Source organism: Lissotriton helveticus, chromosome 1_1 (assembly GCF_964261635.1).
Source record: "Lissotriton helveticus chromosome 1_1, aLisHel1.1, whole genome shotgun sequence".
NCBI lineage: Eukaryota > Metazoa > Chordata > Amphibia > Caudata > Salamandridae > Lissotriton > Lissotriton helveticus.
Genome location: NC_136057.1, coordinates 1,238,160,468 through 1,238,179,526, shown reverse-complemented (window position 1 = coordinate 1,238,179,526; position 19,059 = coordinate 1,238,160,468).

Sequence of the window (19,059 nt, the reverse complement as noted above, 5' to 3'; positions counted from 1 at the left end):
CAAGGATGCTTCTAAAAACGCCAACTAATCTTTGAATGGATCAATGTATAAAGCCATGATAATCGGGGCAAACCTATCAGTGGATGGGTTCATGTTTAAATTTGCCAGTCAGAAATTTTTTCAAAAAAATCAAACTTAAAATATTGCAATCTTGGTCTAAGACCTGGCTTATCATAAGAAAAAAACTCGGGCTGTCATACTACTCAAATTTTGCCCCCATTTGGGAATCTCTGGGCTTCCACTATATATGAGAGATAGTTTGTCAGGTGTCCTTGAGCAGGCAGGGATTATAAGATGGGGTCAACTAGTAAAGGAAGGATCATTAAATACATGGGACGAGTTAAAAGACACATCGGTCCCGGACTGTCCAGATTCAAATATATTCAGCTGGATCGCTGGACAAGGGGCCAGCGTAGAAAAGACAAACACCTGGGGAAAGCAAGCCCCCTGGAACAACAGCTAGTGGAAAAGCCAGTGGGAAGAAGAGAGGTAGCATTCTGGTATTGGCAGTTTCTTGAAGAAATTGATGGAGACTTCACCCTCCCAGACCAATTGTGGGGGGCAGTAATTGGCTCTCAATGTGAGGAGATGTGGCCAAGTTCTTTTGCCCTTTTAAACAAGATTGTTAAACCCTCATGGCTAAGAAGAAACCATCTTTTTACAGTACATCGAGCATATATTACGCCACTTAAACTCTCCAAATTCATCCCTGATAAAAAATGCAACAAATGCAATCTTACGGGAGCTTCAGATGTACATATGTTTATGGAATGCCCTGACATAAATTGATTTTGGGAAGAAGTGAAGGCAACTCTAAACTCCATCATGAATACATCACTCTCAATAACACTACCACTCATTATTTTTGGGTTGGATGATAACATCACAGGGAAAGCAAGGTCATTTCTCTTTTATGCTATTCTGCTGGCTAGAAGGCAAATCTGTATACACTGGACAGAGAAAGCAGCCCTTCACACTCTGCATGGCTTACATCACTATATGAAACATCTAGACTAGACTTAAATAGATCATGCAGTAATCATAATTTGGCATTTTGGAAGCTGCTATCGAGTGGAGATAGAATCCGTTTTTTTGTTGTGTTTTTTTTCCCCCGGTCCTATGATTATGCCGATAATACTCCTTGGACTGGGTACAGCATCGTTCCGATTTTGGTCCTACAGGTGGTAACACACCTAGATGGAGTCAGTCTGAATGCCTCATGTCTCTGGGTTTTATCTCCCACCCATAAAATTACTCGAGTCCTGGTATAGGATGGAGAGCAGAAATAAGCACTTTTGAGTGGACCCTAAGGCTAGGACTCGCTAGGTGGTTGGTATCTTCCATACTGAGGTTATAGCAAATGAGGACAAAAAAAAAACCAACAGTACATGTCAGCCTCAACATTTGCATGTTTTTTTGTCTTATGCAGACATATTCATTCCCTCCCACATCTACTACCTAGTCGAGAATCATGATATTCTCAATCATCTTGTAATCATTAACAAACTTAACCCTCCCACTGAGGTTGTGCGCAACCGAAAACATCAAGAGAAATGTGTATGCTCATCAAAACTGCTGCTTCAAGAAAGCCATAATTGTGAATTCCACATTTCACCAACAATTGTCTACCTCATCAATGACACCAGAGATGCTTTTTGTTTCTCTAACACAGAGCTTACAATGAGCTATCAGTAATTGGAGCTTCAGCTAGATTCCGTAAACATAATTACTGACTCCAACCATGTTGGCCTACACTGTTAAGATATGTCTCAGCATTGGGCTCTCCTCAGAGGCAGAATTATTTTGGTTTGAGAAACTCATCAGAGAACCTCTCAGTGGTATCAGAGTATTAAACATCAGCAAAACATTAAAGTCTACCCACCATGATGCTCAAAGACAATTACTATTGTGTATCTGCTAATTTCCTCTACTTGCAGGGCTTAGTCTAAGCTCATTAATCATTTTTAAATTATATCTCAAATGCCAGGGTGTCTAAATGCCCCACTTAAAATTGAAGACTCCAGAAACTCATTGAATCCCACCATCCATCATGAGTCGGATTCAATTAGCAAAATGGGTAAAGTGTTTGTTGTGACTTCACCTTGGTATCTTCCTTCCCCCTCCACCCCCACTTCTCTCTCTCCTTTGGTTTACCCCACTGTCTCCTCTGAAGGCAGCGTTAGAATGTTGGTGACTGTGACTTGACGACAAGCTGGGAGCACCGGATTTAAGATACTTAAATAAACTCCTATTGAACCCTATCTGAATGGATAGTTATTACTACAGTGTTCTTGGACTTTTAAGTTAAAGTGCCAAGGTCATCCCCAATTTAGCTGCTTTCCCATAGTCTCTGTGTGACCTGGCATTGGGACCAAATAATCAACAGGCATTTGTTGTGGTAAAGGCAGCACGGACAGTACACAAAGCCATAATATACTTTCACCTCAGAGCCATAACAGAACTACTTGCAGGTGGCAGCTGTATCTGGCGGTGGCTCTCTCACAAACAGCTGTAACAGGCAACCATCCAAACTCACCTATTTCTCAATATTTGGCATATCAATGGAGCAAAGGTACTCATAGGCGCAGAGAAAGCATTGGTGGATGCCAAATGTTGCAACACTACTACCTATGCCTGTATGGTGTCCTTGGATAGCATAAACCTAGCTTAGTTGAAAAGACAGTGGAGCGCCTTACAGATTCAAAGGCAAGGACAAAGTCAACGAGTAACAGGAGAACTAGATGGTTATTGGATTGTCACTGCACTGTGATGTAGTCTTTTTTTAAAGAGATTTTTCTTCAGCTCTTTCTTAAATTCAAGCAGTGTTTGGGCAGTCATTGATACGGGGATGTAGTTTCAGATCCTGGGTGTGTTGATGAAAATGGCCTCCTGCTTGTTTTTTTTTTTTTATTACACGCCTTGGTTTCCATTACAATTGTAGGCTGGCTGAATTTGTGCTGAGAGCCACCAGAGACGGTGATCTTATCCACAAAATAAGTGGGGCTGCTGGGTGTGATTGCTGTGTAAATGATGCAGTTGGTTTTGAGGATGGTGCGGGCTAAAATGTGGAGCCAATGGAACTCTGTCATGTGATCATATTTCTTCTGGTCCTACATGAGATATTCTGCATAGTGTACTCTAACCTTAAGGGGTGTCTATGGCAGGCCATGGAGAAGGGCGTTACCACACTCCAAATGAGAGAGTATGAAGGCTTGAACAGCAGTTCTGAACTCACTTTCTTGAAGTAAGGGTTTTAGTTTCTTTAGAAGAGGGAGCTGGTACCATGCTGGCATTGTTTGACTGTTCTCCAAGGGTGAGGTTAATATTCAAGGGGAATCCAAGTGACTTGGCATTTGATGAAAGTTGGGGTTCAAATCCATCAAGGTTCATGTCAATGAGCCAGGTTTTACTGTTTTAATCTTGTTGTTCTTTGGAAAGCAACCTCAACCTTGCTGACGCTGGTCAGCGAGGTCCACACTCACCACAAGCAGCTGCCAGTCTTTTAAAATCACCAACTGGCCTGAATTGGCAACTGGATGCTGCAATGTTAATACAGCTTTTCTCAGCTGAGCTATGGCCTAGGCCAAGTAAACTGGCTGACTTCTTATTCCTCCAACCAGATTTGCTTACCAAGCAAGATCACAAGGATTCAAAACGCATAAGTAATCATATATATTAATATCCTGGTGCATGATACCTTGTTCTAAGCCATCACCCTGGAAAGTATGCTTCATGAATATGTTCTAGACTGCCTGCCATGATTTGGAAGGCAAGATTTGATTTGATTTGATTCATGCATTTATAGAGCACAACCATCACTCTGGCACCTTGGCACCATGCAGGAGTAAGCAGAAGAATCAGACTGTTATGGATTACACCATAGTAGGACAACGTGAGTCAGGATCTGTGAAAATCCAGATCTTAAGAGCTTTCCTAATAAGGGTTTCTGACTCCAACAGTCTTAGCTGTATGAGCAGGAGGTTCTGAGTGTTCTGGTGGTAACATAGGGTGTAAACGTAGCAGTTAAGTATGACGGCCCTGATTTCCTGAACGCTCTAAAAGTAATTAGAAGGAGCTTGAATATTTTTTTTTGTGAATTGGCAGCCAGGGAAGAGTTTCAAGGGCTGCCCAGCCGAGGAGCGAGACAGCAGTTTCAAAACCAGACGACCAGTCTTATTAAGACTGTCACAAGACCACAAGATAACAATCAATAACCACAAAGCACTGAGGCATGTTGGCTCCAACTCATGCATGGCACAACTTCAGATACAATAATACCCAAATCAAGCTTAACTTTCAGAGTAAGGGACCCAATCAAATTTCCACTCCAACTCTTGTTCTTTATTCACTCATTTAGATAATATGCTTAGCATTCAAGATACAACAAGACCTGGAACACACTCCCCATCCTCCTACGGCAGACCCAGGACCTACTAGCCTTCAGGAGGCTTCTCAAGACCTGGCTATTCGAGCAGTAGCAGCACCCCCCTCGCCCCCCAGTGCCTTGAGACACTCACGTGTGAGTAGTGCGCTTTACAAATGTATTGATTGATTGATTGATTGACTCTGATAGACTCTATAGATTAAGTGGAAGTGTGAGTGTTTTATGTTCAGCTCAAAAAAAGTATGTGCTTAACATATGAAAAATGTTGTCTCCCTACAGAACCACAGCACATTTTGTGAGGGTACAACGGCAACACAACAGTCATCACAGGCACAGTCCTATCCACTCTATTTTCTGGTAAAATGGTTTACAACAAGCTCTCCCATTTCAGGAACATAAAATGCATGTAAACACATCTTAGTGAAACGTAGTGCCGCAAATAATGGAACACTGCAAAGGAGGTAAAACGCCAGATTGAATTATAACCTATTTTGATTGGGTGCTCGTTGCAACACACCTACCTGTGTACCATCAGCAAGTTTAAAACATAATTCAACACAAAGTTCTGCTCTCGAGAAAACCATTGTCACACTTGCCTGAGGATCCTCATAGTGCATCACGATTGTTATACAAGAAGCTTTGTGGCATAAATGTGATGATAGTCCAACGATTGCAGTGACTGCCCCTATACATCAGTCACAGCACCGTATCACACTATCTATATATGCATGACCCCTAGGACTTCAAAAAGGATCCCGACCATCTTCAGGTTATTTCTAACCTGAACTCTCATATATGCAGTGTGGTTTATGCTACTCAAGCTTGGTAGAACCATAAGAAACCTTTGTTTGTGTCCTTTCGGAGGAACGCGGGTCTCCTATGACAGTGGCAGCCATTGAAGGCTGTAAGTGGTATGACTTGTTGGGGCAGGGGGGAATAGGGGCACTGTGACTTTTTTTTAGATATGGTAAAATTGTGTAATTTTCAGCACAGTTTTTTTTTAAATAGAACGACTAGAAAGCAATAGTTTTCAACAAGAACTCAAAAAATATTTGAGAAAATTCCTGGATTGCCATTAAACCTGACATCCTCCTTGGGGATATGTGCACAAGGCAAGGTTAGTAGTTCCCCTCTTCAAAACTACACACATGAGAAAACAGGAAGTTAAATCACATAGGGATTTGGCAAAAATCACGAGTTAAATACTATTGTGCTAAGAATGCATTGCTCAGCAGGGCCCATGTGAGGATGTATTCTGTTGTACAGTGCCATTGCTGTGAGCACGCATAAACAAGTAAAAATAATTCGAATTGTACACACATTTGCAAACAACGGCGGACATCTAGTGGACTTGATATCAGCAGCCTGTCCTGGTTTTGTGGTTAAATACAAGTTGCTTACTGGAACGAGCAGGCCAGCGCCTACAACGGGGAGAGGAGAGGTAAAGTACAAGCCTCAGACTAAAACGTGCTGGATGTCTGAAGCCCAAACTGGCTGAAGGTGGCACTTATCACGTGGGCCACTTTCTAAATATGTGCAGGGTGCCAAAGAACGAGCAGTTAAAAAGTTCCTGCTAACGATGAACTTTGCTGAACTAGGGAAAGCGTATGATGTTGTATGCTCTTTGGTAACGTGATAGGCCATTGCTGTTGCGCTCTGTTGGGAAATAGTCCAATTCTTTATGGGAAGGAACATTACTGTTAGGGCAGCTCAGGGAGGAAAGCAGTTCTACGTATCACCAGTAAGGCCAGTACTGCATGGTGTAGGTGTCTGTGAGTTGTTGCTATGATAAAGTCCAATGCTGTGACATAACCTATTCACAACCTTCATGTAGACAAGCCTCCCTCCCTCCCCCCGCCCCACCCCAGCGCCTTGAGACCCTCACGGGTGAGCAGCGCGCTTTATAAGCCCCTGATTGATTGATTGATGTTCCGTAGCTATTTCCTAGAATGCTAATGTCTTTATATAGCGCTTAAGGCTGCAGTTATGCTGCAGTTTTGTGCCTTTTTTAAGCACTGCAAATACCAGGTTTTATAATGTGAAGCTCGGTGCTTCAGGTCTGTTTGTCATGCAAAAGCACAATGCACTGGTACAACGTGCCAAAAGTGCGGCTCCAAGCGTTGATTTGATGAGAAAATGCAGAGAGCTTCAGGCCTCTACGTCAGACCAAGTAAAACACCAGGGATTTTGGTAATCATATTAACGCATTACTGTGAGGCGGTCTGTCAAGGCACTGTAGGGTCTTTTGGAAGAGAAAGCACAACATTTCAGGGCTCTTTTTAATTACGTATTTACACATTATGGGGTCGATTAGGATCGCGGACGGACTTGCGTCCGTCCGCGACCCCAGAGCAGGAGGGAATCTCCGCATGGCATGCGGAGTTCCCTCCTGTGCAATTAGGATGTGACCGCAAGGGTTGCGGTCACATCCTCTATTTTTAACATTGCGGCGGGTGGAGCTTCAAGCTGCACCCGCCGCAATGTTAAAAATGCACGCATTGCATTTGCATGCAGTAAGAGGCAGGCACCGCGCGGTGCCTGCCGCTTTCTGCATGCAAATGCAGGGGGGTACCATAGGTACCCCCCATGTGCACCCCCCACCCCCCCTTCACCTAGGGGGCCCGCAACGGGCCCCGCAGTGAAGTTCCGTATGTTTTTCCACGGCGGAAAACCCGCCGCGGAAAAGCATACTTTACAGGCCATCCTAATATGGTGGACGGTGTCTGACAGACACCATCACCATATTAGAGCTTTTCCGCCGCGGTTGTAAGCCAGCCGCGGCGGAAAAGCTGCGGACGGAAACCAGGACCCACCAGCCATCCTAATGTGGCGGTGGGTCTTTGGTCAGTCCGCTGAGGTTTTTCCGCATCCTCTGGGCCGGCGGTGCCTTCCGCCGGCCCCGAGGATGCGGAAAAACCGCGATCCTAATGACCCCCTATATTTGTACTGACGGTCTTCACATGGCGAGTGTAGCTGAGTGTTAGCATGCACTTATTCGGTCCCATCCCTGACTGGTCTCCATTGGTATCCATCACTTGCTCCATAGTTCACCAAGGGAAATGCATCTTGCAGTGAGAGATTGACACACATTTCTATGTGTCAAATATGTCATCTTCTATTGAAAACTTTCCTAGCTATCTTAAAGAAAAGTTTCAATTCTATTAAGGACACAGAGGTGAGGATTATGGTCTTCAAACGGCTTCACGATGATCACTGACTGACAGCAGTTACAAAAGAGAAACATTTAAGTAAATCCCTTCTTTTCTACACCCGTATTTGCTCTAATTTAGCCGGGGTAGCTGGTACCCTTTGAAAGTGGTGGGGCAAGTGGAGTGCCCCACAACTTCCCAAATAAAAGAAAAAAAAAACCCTTTCACCAAAATCCCAAAGTAAACCACTACTCCTGCCTAAAAGCCAAAATAAAATACCCCCTCTCTTCAAAAGGCCAAATATAAAAACATAACACTAACTACATAATAAAACACAACCACTGCACTTACATGCATTACACATATCAAATAAAATAAAATAAAACAGCACTTATCCATGGGTTGCGCATCCTCCACGATGTTCTTCTCCTTTTTTGATGCATGAAGAGCTCCCCTAACCGATCCAGATGCTGCTCTCATGCTGTTAATCAGCATGAGAGCATCACCAGGATTGGATGGAGTGGGCTGGCTGGATGCTCTAACAGGCCCTGGGGCCTGTGCATGGTCTCCACCCAGCTGTCTTAAGACAACTAGGTCGAGAGCTTTAAAGTGCGCATGTCACTTTGGCCAGTGCAAAACAGTCGGCCAAAGTGAAATGCGCACTTTGGAGCCTCCAGTCAGCCCTGCTTCAGTCCGCCTCTGCTGCCGATCGTCAGCAGAGGATACACCTAGCATGTCTCTCGGCTCAGGGCTGGCACTGCTTCAGCGCGCACTGCACCGAAAATAATAAAATGGCAATGTGATCTTTTCATTGCCATTTTATTTTTTTCTGCATAGCTTGCAGCGGGCTGTGGGGGCGGGGGTGGGCAAAACTTCCCCGCCCTGGAGAGGAAACTGCCACTGTGATTTAACTGCCTCACTAGATACATCCTTAGCTGTAGAGGGCCCCTAGGCTGACTGTACCCCTGTTGTAAGTAGTGAGTTGATTATTCCCCATATTCTAGGTGGTGCGTAGTTTATTTCTGAATAGCAAATGCCAGAAGACCACAGCTACGTGAGACAGGGTATTAATCTGAGTCATATGATTGGCCAGATGGACGCTAGGTCCTTTGAAATGGCATGGTCCAGGGCCTTGCAGAAGTTACAAAACACTAGTGGCTCAACCCCACAGGGTTCACAGGGTGCTCCTGTGCAGATGAGTCTGAATGGAACACGTGGGCCTCCAATGGCAAGCCAGGACTCTACTTTCCTACAAATAAATTTAACTCTATCTCAAATTACGCATGCTCCTGTATCTATCCCATTTAGAAGTGCATTTAGAGGAAGTGGCAGGTTCCAGTGGTTTGTGTCCCACTAACAAATATTCCTCACTGACCTCTTTCGACCATGAACAGAGAGATAATCACCCGCCTATACCTTAAGACTGCAATAGGGAATCCAAACAAATGAGGGTTATGCATCCCTCTTGCAGGGCCAACGAGAAGCTTAAAGGTGAGTCGATGAAACTCTCCAAATACCGGCATCAGCAAAGCCATCTTTTGAGTCCTAGGGACAAAAGGCACCCTCACTCCTAGATTCTACTGAGGGCCACTCTTTATTATTTTAAAAACAACTGGCAAGCAATTTTTCAGATTTGTTATGTCTCCTATAATATTTAGCACTCAGTCTTAATAACAATAAGAAAGCAAGTTGTATAGAAGTGTTTTTTATTATATTGGAATTCTGCGTGTATCAAAATGTGTAAATATTTATTGGAGGTAGATGTATAGTAAGAGTGTTCTTTAAAAAAAAAAAATAGGAAATGGAATTAATAATGTAGTCCCCAAGCTGCGAACGAACCTCACACCACTGGAACAGAAACATCTTTTATACTGGTAATAACAAAAATTATTGCATACATTTGAAAAAAATCTATACATTTAGAGTCATTTAGAAGAGTATTGTCAAATTTCCCTCTATTGCTTTTTGCTGCTACTGAAAAAAGATCCTGCGCAGTGATAACTGGGGCATGAACTGATACTAGAATTGCACCAATTCCCACACTAACTGCTTGTTGCGTTACATTTTTACTCAAAAATATGTATTCAATTTTTTATCGAGGCTTGTCAATAGGAGAAATGAAAGTAAAGTCTCTGGTGTCAGGGTTACAAAACCTCTATGCATCTACTAGGGATCTTTGAGAAACAGCAGATTTAAATAGTTTTTGTATTCTATTTGGGATATATTTCACCGTAAATATCTGTAAACAAAAGGATTTACTACATGATTACATTCCCTCCCATAAAAAAATTATAATTGTACAGTTTATCAATTGTAAAGTTACTTAAAAAGGTATTTTTTATTGCTTTAGCCCATAAACGTTAAAGATAGTCACAGGTATTATATTAATTCATGAATTAACACACACTCATCTCCCTTCATCCTCGCTTTTTTGCAAATTAACGAGTATATCTTTTTTGTTATCACTTAGCTGAGGAGGTTGATGCCGGTAGGAAACCTTTCTGACCGACTTGGTTTTGGAATGCTCTCTAACCGACTCCGATTCGGGGAGTCAGACTGACCGATTACGATGTGTCTGAACATCGTTTGGTCAGACTCCCATTGATTTCAATGGGAGCTTGTGTTCCAACCGACAACACAGGCTCCCATTAAAAAAAGGGGTTGTCACATAAAACCTTGGACCCTGTGGCGGACGCCCCATGTTGCCTGCCACACTGTGCATGGTTGGAAAAAGGGGTCCCATGGGTACCCCCAACGGCCACATTTGAAGGCCTCCAGGTGAAGGGGGCCTGCTACAGGACACCACAGTCAGTCTCCAACAGCCTTTCCATGTCAGAAAGACCTACCCAGAAAGGCTGTCGGAATCTGACATCGTAATTGCTTGGTCAGAAACGTGGTCCGTAGAGATGCTCGAGTCGGCTCCGACCGACACGGTTGTCTGAATGTTGTTTGGGCGCGAGTCTGAACTGAGTCAGACAGTCTGAACGATTTCCAACCATTGTAATCGGTTGTTCGGAAATGTTTCAGAGTCAGTTGGAAACAAGGCTTCCAACACGGATTTTCCCGACCGAATGCCGTTCGTAGCCTTCCCGACCTACATCGTAATTGACCCCTTAGTATTACAACTCTGGTATTTTTCACTGCAGGTAAGAAAAATATGTTTCCGATCATACCCTGTTTAGGTTTTAGCATTTCTCTTCCAAACAAGTGAGTGTCTTGTAATAATGCAAAATGCATTTTTAATTTAGCGAGATAAGAGAAGATTCCCTGTCTGTTATCAGGGGCCAACCCCTTTAATGTTGCATAAAACTATGTTCTATGAAAGAATTTGATTAATAAATATATCTGAATCACACACGTAAATAAGTTAAAACAGACAAATATTCGCCAACAATAAGACAACAGTAAAAAGTAAGAAGAAATAATAAAATATGTACAAATGTGGATTTAAAACAAAATGAGGAAACAAATGGTCAAAAAGACAGTAGAAAAAAAAACAAATATATTAGAACAACATACCAGCACTCAATACAAAAAATGAAGAATGGTGGAGGCACACAAGAAATATGACGTAGCTTAACTCTGAAAGCATCAGTGGATGCCAACACTAGGATGAGAAACAGATTGCAACTGAACTCTTGCTACGTTGATCTAGAGGAGAAGAAATAATGAATGAAATTAGAGAAAATGGGAAACTATGTCATTGATAGTACAACAAAAAGGAAAAAACACAACCACATAGAAAACACAGAGGATTTTCTTAAGCAGACCTTGAGGTCACTATGGCTTCCCTTGCACATTTACCTAAGAAGCACTGTTGTTAGCTTAGATCTGCATATGTGGACATTTTTTCTTTATATGTTACCTTGAAAATTCCTGTATGCATTCAGTGCTCTGAGTTTAGGGTGCAGGTCTTTACAAGTCACCTTGAAAATATATTGATGGATTAGTCCATACATTGCATTCAGTGCTCTGGGATTAGGGTGTAGCCCTAAAGATTCTTTACACTGCTCTGCAGATGCTTTTTCAATTTCTTGAGAAAGGAAACGTTTATTTACATGTGGTGTAACTGACAAAGCTATAATGCTATATGTCTTGTCCTAATTTGTGTTTGATCTTACTTCTCTTCTTTATAAGCCTTCCCTTTAAGTTTTAAATGTTGATTTAATGTATTTATATGTATATATTTATTAGTCAATATAAATTAATTATGTGTTGGCCTGGAAGAAGTGGCAAATTTTGATTGATCAAGTTGTGAAAAATATGTGGGTCAAAAAGTTTTGGACACTCTTTCCTTTAATTTTGAAAAAAGCACATTGACTTTTAAACCTGAAGAATAATTTGAACTATTTTCGGTTGAAACCTCTTGACCGCAATAGCCAGTCCTAAATAACTTTTGCACAGGTTTTATTGCTCTATATAAATACCAAATAAAAACATGAATGCAAATACAACATTGTGGTAACCTATATAAGCCTGACACTCACCCTCTAGGCAGCTCTAAAAACCACATATGTAAACATCTACATATATGGCTGTAAGTCACTACAACAAATTCAATCCTTTTCAAAGCTGCATAAATGTCCTCAATACTTATCAGATGGTGTATCCCAGAGCATTGTATAGCAGCCAGGAGCTTGTCTTTCCATAGCCCCTGGACTCAATAAGATCCAGAGTACAGTCATTGATGCCACCCTTTGCTGTGCAGTTGTACATATTGTTCCACAAACAGTACAACAGTATATGTCAGCCTCAACATTTGCATGTTTTTTTGTCTTATGCAGACATATTCATTCCCTCCCACATCTACTACCTAGTCGAGAATCATGGTATTCTCAATCATCTTGAAATCATTAACAAACTTAACCCTCCCACTGAGGTTGTCCGCAAACCGAAATATCAAGAGAAATGTGTATGCTCATCAAAACTGCTGCTCCAAGAAAGCCATTATTGTGAATTCCACATTTCACCAACAATTGTCTACCTCATCAATGATACCAGATGCTTTTTGTTTCTTCAACACAGAGCTTACAATGAGCTATCAGTAACTGGAGCTCCAGCTAGATTCCGTAAACATAATTACAGACTCCAACCATGTTGGCCTACACTGTTAAGATATGTCTCAGCATTGGGCTCTCCTCAGAGGCAGAATTATTTTGGTTTGAGAAACCCATCAGAGAACCTCTCAGTGGTATCAGAGTATTAAACATCAGCAAAACATTAGAGTCTACCCACCATGATGCTCAAAGACAACTACTATTGTGTATCTGCTATTTTCCTCTACTTGCAGGGCTTAGTCTAAGCTCATTAATCATTTTTAAATTATATCTCAAATGCCAGGGTGTCTAAATGCCCCACTTAAAATTGAAGACTCCAGAAACTCATTGAATCCCACCATCCATCATGAGTCGGATTCAATCAGCAAAATGGGCAAAGTGTTCTTGGACTTTTAAGTTAAAGTGACAAGGTCATCCCCAATTTAGCTGCTTTCCCATAGTCTCTGTGTGACCTGGCATTGGGACCAAATAATCAACAGGCATTTGTAGTGGTAAAGGCAGCACATACAGTACACAAAGCCATAATATACTTCCACCTCAGAGCCATAACAGAACTACTTGCAGGTGGCAGCTGTGTCTGGCGGTGGCTTTCTCACAAACAGCTGTAACAGGCAACCATCCAAACCCACCTATTTCTCAACATTTGGCATATCAATGGAGCAAAGGTACTCATAGGCGCAGAGAAAGCATTGGTGGATGCCAAATGTTGCAACACTACTACCTATGCCTGTATGGTGTCCTTGGATAGCATAAACCTAGCTTAGTTGAAAAGACAGCGGAGCGCCTTACAGATTCAAAGGCAAGCACCAAGTCAACGAGTAACAGGAGAACTAGATGGTTATTGGATTGTCACTGCACTGTGATGTAGTCTTTTTTTAAAGAGATGTTTCTTCAGCTCTTTCTTAAATTCAAGCAGTGTTGGGGCAGTCATTGATACGGAGATGTAGTTTCAGATCCTAGGTGTGTTGATGAAAATGGCCTACTGCTTGTTTTTTTTCTTTTATTACACGCCTTGGTTTCCATTACAATTGTAGGCTGGCTGAATTTGTGCTGAGAGCCACCAGAGACGGTGATCTTATCCACAAAATAAGTGGGGCTGCTGGGTGTGATTGCTGTGTAAATGATGCAGTTGGTTTTGAGGATGGTGCGGGTCAAAATGTGGAGCCAATGGAACTCTGTCATGTGATCATATTTCTTCTGGTCCTACATAAGATATTCTGCAGAGTGTACTCTAACCTTAAGGGGTGTCTATGGCAGGCCATGGAGAAGGGCGTTACCACACTCCAAATGAGAGAGTATGAAGGCTTGAACAGCAGTTCTGAACTCACTTTCTTGAAGTAAGGGTTTTAGTTTCTTTAGAAGAGGGAGCTGGTACCATGCTGGCATTGTTTGATTGTTCTCCAGGGGTGAGGTTAATATTCAAGGGGAATCCAAGTGACTTGGCTTTGATGAAAGTTGGGGTTCAAATCCATCAAGGTTCATGTCAATGAGCCAGGTTTTACTGTTTTAATCTTTTTGTTCTTTGGAAAGCAACCTCAACCTTGCTGACGCTGGTCAGCGAGGTCCACACTCACCACAAGCAGCTGCCATTCTTTTAAAATCACAGACTGGCCTGAATTGACAACTGGATGCTGCAATGTTAATACAGCTTTTCTCAGCTGAGCTATGGCCTAGGCCAAGTAAACTGGCAGACTTCTTATTCCTCCAACCAGATTTGCTGACCAAGCAAGATCACAAGGATTCAAAACGCATAAGTAATCATATATATTAATATCCTGGTGCATGATACCTTGTTCTAAGCCATCACCCTGGAAAGTATGCTTCATGAATATGTTCTAGACTGCCTGCCATGATTTGGAAGGCAAGATTTGATTTGATTTGATTCATGCATTTATAGAGCACAACCATCACTCTGGCACCTTGGCACCATGCAGGAGTAAGCAGAAGAATCAGACTGTTATGGATTACACCATAGTAGGACAACGTGAGTCAGGATCTGTGAAAATCCAGATCTTAAGAGCTTTCCTAATAAGGGTTTCTGACACCAACAGTCTTAGCTGTATGAGCAGGAGGTTCTGAGTGTTCTGGTGGTAACATAGGGTGTAAACGTAGCAGTTAAGTATGACGGCCCTGATTTCCTGAACGCTCTAAAAGTAATTAGAAGGAGCTTGAATATGTTTTTTTTGTGAATTGGCAGCCAGGGAAGAGTTTCAAGGGCTGCCCAGCCGAGGAGCGAGACAGCAGTTTCAAAACCAGCCGACCAGTCTTATTAAGACTGTCACAAGACCACAAGATAACAATCAATAATCACAAAGCACTGAGGCATGTTGGCTCCAACTCATGCATGGCACAACTTCAGATACAATAATACCCAAATCAAGCTTAACTTTCAGAGTAAGGGACCCAATCAAATTTCCACTCCAACTCTTGTTCTTTATTCACTAATTTAGATAATATGCTTAGCATTCAAGATACAACAAGACCTGGAACACACTCCCCATCCTCCTACGGCAGACCCAGGACATACTAGCCTTCAGGAGGCTTCTCAAGACCTGTCTATTCGAGCAGCAGCAGCAAGCCCCTCGCCCCCCCCCAGCGCCTTGAGACCCTCATGGGTGAGTAGTGTGCTTTACAAATGTATTGATTGATTGATTGATTGACCCTGATAGACTCTATAGATTAAGTGGAAGTGTGAGTGTTTTATGTTCAGCTCAAAAAAGTATGTACTTAACATATGAAAAATTTTGTCTCCCTACAGAACCACAGCACATTTTCTGAGGGTACAACAGGCAACACCACAGTCATCACAGGCACAGTCCTATCCACTCTATTTTCTGGTAAAATGGTTTACAACAAGCTCCCCCATTTCAGGAACATAAAATGCATGTAAACACATCTTAGTGAAACGTAGTGCCGCAAATAATGGAACACTGCAATGAAGGTAAAACGCCAGATTGAGTTATAACCTATTTTGATTGGGTGCTTGTTGCACCACACCTACCTGTGTACCATCAGCAAGTTTAAAACATAATTCAACACAAAGTTCTGCTCTCGAGAAAACCATTTTCACACTTGCCTGAGGATCCTCATAGCGCATCACGATTGTTATACAAGAAGCTTTGTGGCATAAATGTGATGATAGTCCACCGATTGCAGTGACTGCCCCTATACATCAGTCACAGCACCGTATCACACTATCCATATATGCATGACCCCTAGGACTTCAAAAAGGATCCCGACCATCTTCAGGTTATTTCTAACCTGAACTCTCATATATGCAGTGTGGTTTATGCTACTCAAGCTTGGTAGAACAATAAGAAACCTTTATTTGTGTCCTTTCGGAAGAACGCGGGTCTCCTATGACAGTGGCAGCCATTGAAGGCTGTAAGTGGTATGACTTGTTGGGGCAGGGGGGAATAGGGGCACTGTGACTTTTTTTAGATATGGTAAAATTGTGTAATATTCAGCACAGTTTTTTTTTTAATAGAATGACTAGAAAGCAATAGTTTTCAACAAGAACTCAAAAAATATTTGAGAAAATTCCTGGATTGCCATCAAACCTGACATCCTCCTTGGGGATATGTGCACAAGGCAAGGTTAGTAGTTCCCCTCTTCAAAACTACACAAATGAGAAAACAGGAAGTTAAATCACATAGGAATTTGGCAAAAATCACGAGTTAAATACTATTGTGCTAAGAATGCATTGCTCAGCAGGGCCCATGTGAGGATGTATTCTGTTGTACAGTGCCATTGCTGTGAGCACGCATAAATAAGTAAAAATAATTAGGATTGTATACACATTTGCAAACAACGGCGGACATCTAGTGGACTTGATATCAGCAGCCTCTCCTGGCTTTGTGGTTAAATACAAGTCACTTACTGGAACGAGCAGGCCAGCGCCTTTTTTTTTCTTTTTTCTTTTTTTCAATCGGAGAGTGGATGGCATCCAATTGCCTTAAGCTCAACTCCGAAAAGACGGAGGTGCTTATCTTTGGAGCCCTTCGACCAGACTGGTCAGCAACCTGGTGGCCATCAGCCTTGGGAGCCCCCCCCAGGCCAGCTCTCAAGGTTAGGAACCTGGGAGTAACTTTTGATGCGGACCTCAATTTTGTGGCACATGCGAATAAGGTAGCGGCAACAGCCCATCACAAATTAAGGTTGATCAGAAAAATCATCCCGTTTCTGCCTGATACTGCCGCTAAAACACTGGTTAGCTCCTTAGTGTTATCATCCCTTGATTATTGTAATGGACTATTTTTAAATGCCCAGGTCAGGGTAACGAATAAGCTTCAGACAGTACAGAATGCAGCAGCACGCCTGCTTTCGGGAACACCCAAGTTTTCGCCTATATCAGATAATATCAAGAAATACCATTGGCTGACAATCCGCAATCGGATCAAATTTAAATCACTTTGCATAGTATATAAAACACTGCATGACCAAGGACCACATTATTTCAAGGATCTGTTGATACCTTATAAACCGGCTAGACAGCTTCGATCTGCCACTCTTAACCAACTAGTGGTCCCTCGAGCTAAAACAGTTTCGTGGGGTGATCGTCGCTTTTTAGTCGCGGCACCTAAATTATGGAACACCTTGCCGCAGTACATCAGGATTTCCCCTTCACTTCTGCAGTTTTGCAAAGGATTGAAGACCTGGCTTTTTGATCATTAATCTATGACAATCATTCATTATCAGCCTTTTGGGAAAATTAGGGATTTACTTAGCGCCGAGACGCCTACGGGTATTGGTTCGCGCTTAACAAATTGTAAAAATAAATAAATAAATACAAGTACAAGCCTCAGCCTAAAACGTGCTGGATGTCTGAAGCCCAACCTGGCTGAAGGTGGCCCTTATCACGTGGCCACTTTGTAAATATGTGCAGGGTGCCAAAGAACGAGCAGTTAAAAAGTTCCTGCTAACGATGAACTTTGCTGAACTACTCTTTCACGAGAGAAAGCGTATGTGTTGTATGCTCTTTGGTAACGTGATAGGCCATTGCTGTTGCGCTCTGTTGGGAAATAGTCCAATTCTTTATGGAAAGGAACATTACTGTTAGGGCAGCTCAGGGAGGGATGCAGTTCTACCTGTCACAAGAAAGGCCAGTACTGCATGGTGTGGGTGTCTGTGAGTTGTTGCTATGATGAAGTCCAATGCTGTGACATAACCTATTCACAATGTTCATGTAGACAAGCCTTACCCTCTCCCCCCACCCCCAGCGCCTTGAGACGCTCACGGGTGAGCAGCGCGCTTTCTAAGCCCCTGATTGATTAATTGATGTTCCGTAGCTATTTCCCAAAATGATAATGTCTTTATATAGCGCTTAATGCTGCAATTATGCTACAGTTTTGTGCCTTTTTTAAGCACTGTAAATACCAGGTTTTATATTGTGAAGCTCGGTGCTTCAGGTCTGTTTGTCATGCAAAAGCACAATGCACTGGTACAACGTGCCAAAAGTGCGGCTACAAGCGTTGATTTGATGAGAAAATGCAGAGAGCTTCAGGCCTCTACATCAGAACAAGTAAACACCAAGGATTTTGGTGATCATATTAACCCATTACTGTGAGGCGGTCTGTCAAGGCACTGTAGGGTCTTTTGGAAGAGAAAGCAATATATTTGTACTGACAGTCTTCACATGGCGAGTGTAGCTGAGTGTTAGCATGCACTTATTCGGTCCCATCCCTGACTGAGGTTTCCATTGGCATCCATTACTTGCTCCATAGTTCACCAAGGGAAATGCATCTTGCAGTGAGAGATTGACACACATTTCTATGTGTCAAATATGTCATCTTCTATTGAAAACATTCCTAGCTATCTTAAAGAAAAGTTTCAATTCTATTAAGGACACAGAGGTGAGGATTAGGGTCTTCAAACGGCTTCACGATGATCACTGACTGACAGCAGTTACAACAGAGAAACATTTAAGTAAATCCCTTCTTTTCTACACCCGTATTTGCTCTAATTTAGCCGGGGTAGCTGGTACCCTTTGAAAGTGGTGGGGCAAGTCGAGTGCCCCACAACTTCCCAAATAAAAGAAAAAAAAAACCTTCCACCAAAATCCCAAAGTAAACCACCACTCCTGCCTAAAGGCCAAAATAAAATACCCCCTCTCTTCAAAAGGCCAAATATAAAAACATAACACTAACTACATAATACAACACAACCACTGCACTTACATGCATTACACATATCAAATAAAATAAAATAAAACAGCACTTACCCATGGGTTGCGCATCCTCCACGATGTTCTTCTCCTTGTTTGATGCATGAAGAGCTCCCCTAACCAATCCAGATGCTGCTCTCATGCTGTTAATCAGCACGAGAGCATCACCAGGATTGGATGGAGTGGGCTGGCTGGATGCTCTAACAGGCCCTGGGACCTGTGCATGGTCTCCACCCAGCTGTCTTAAGACAGCTGGGTCGAGAGCTTCAAAGTGTGCAAGTCACTTTGGCCAGTGCAAAACAGCCG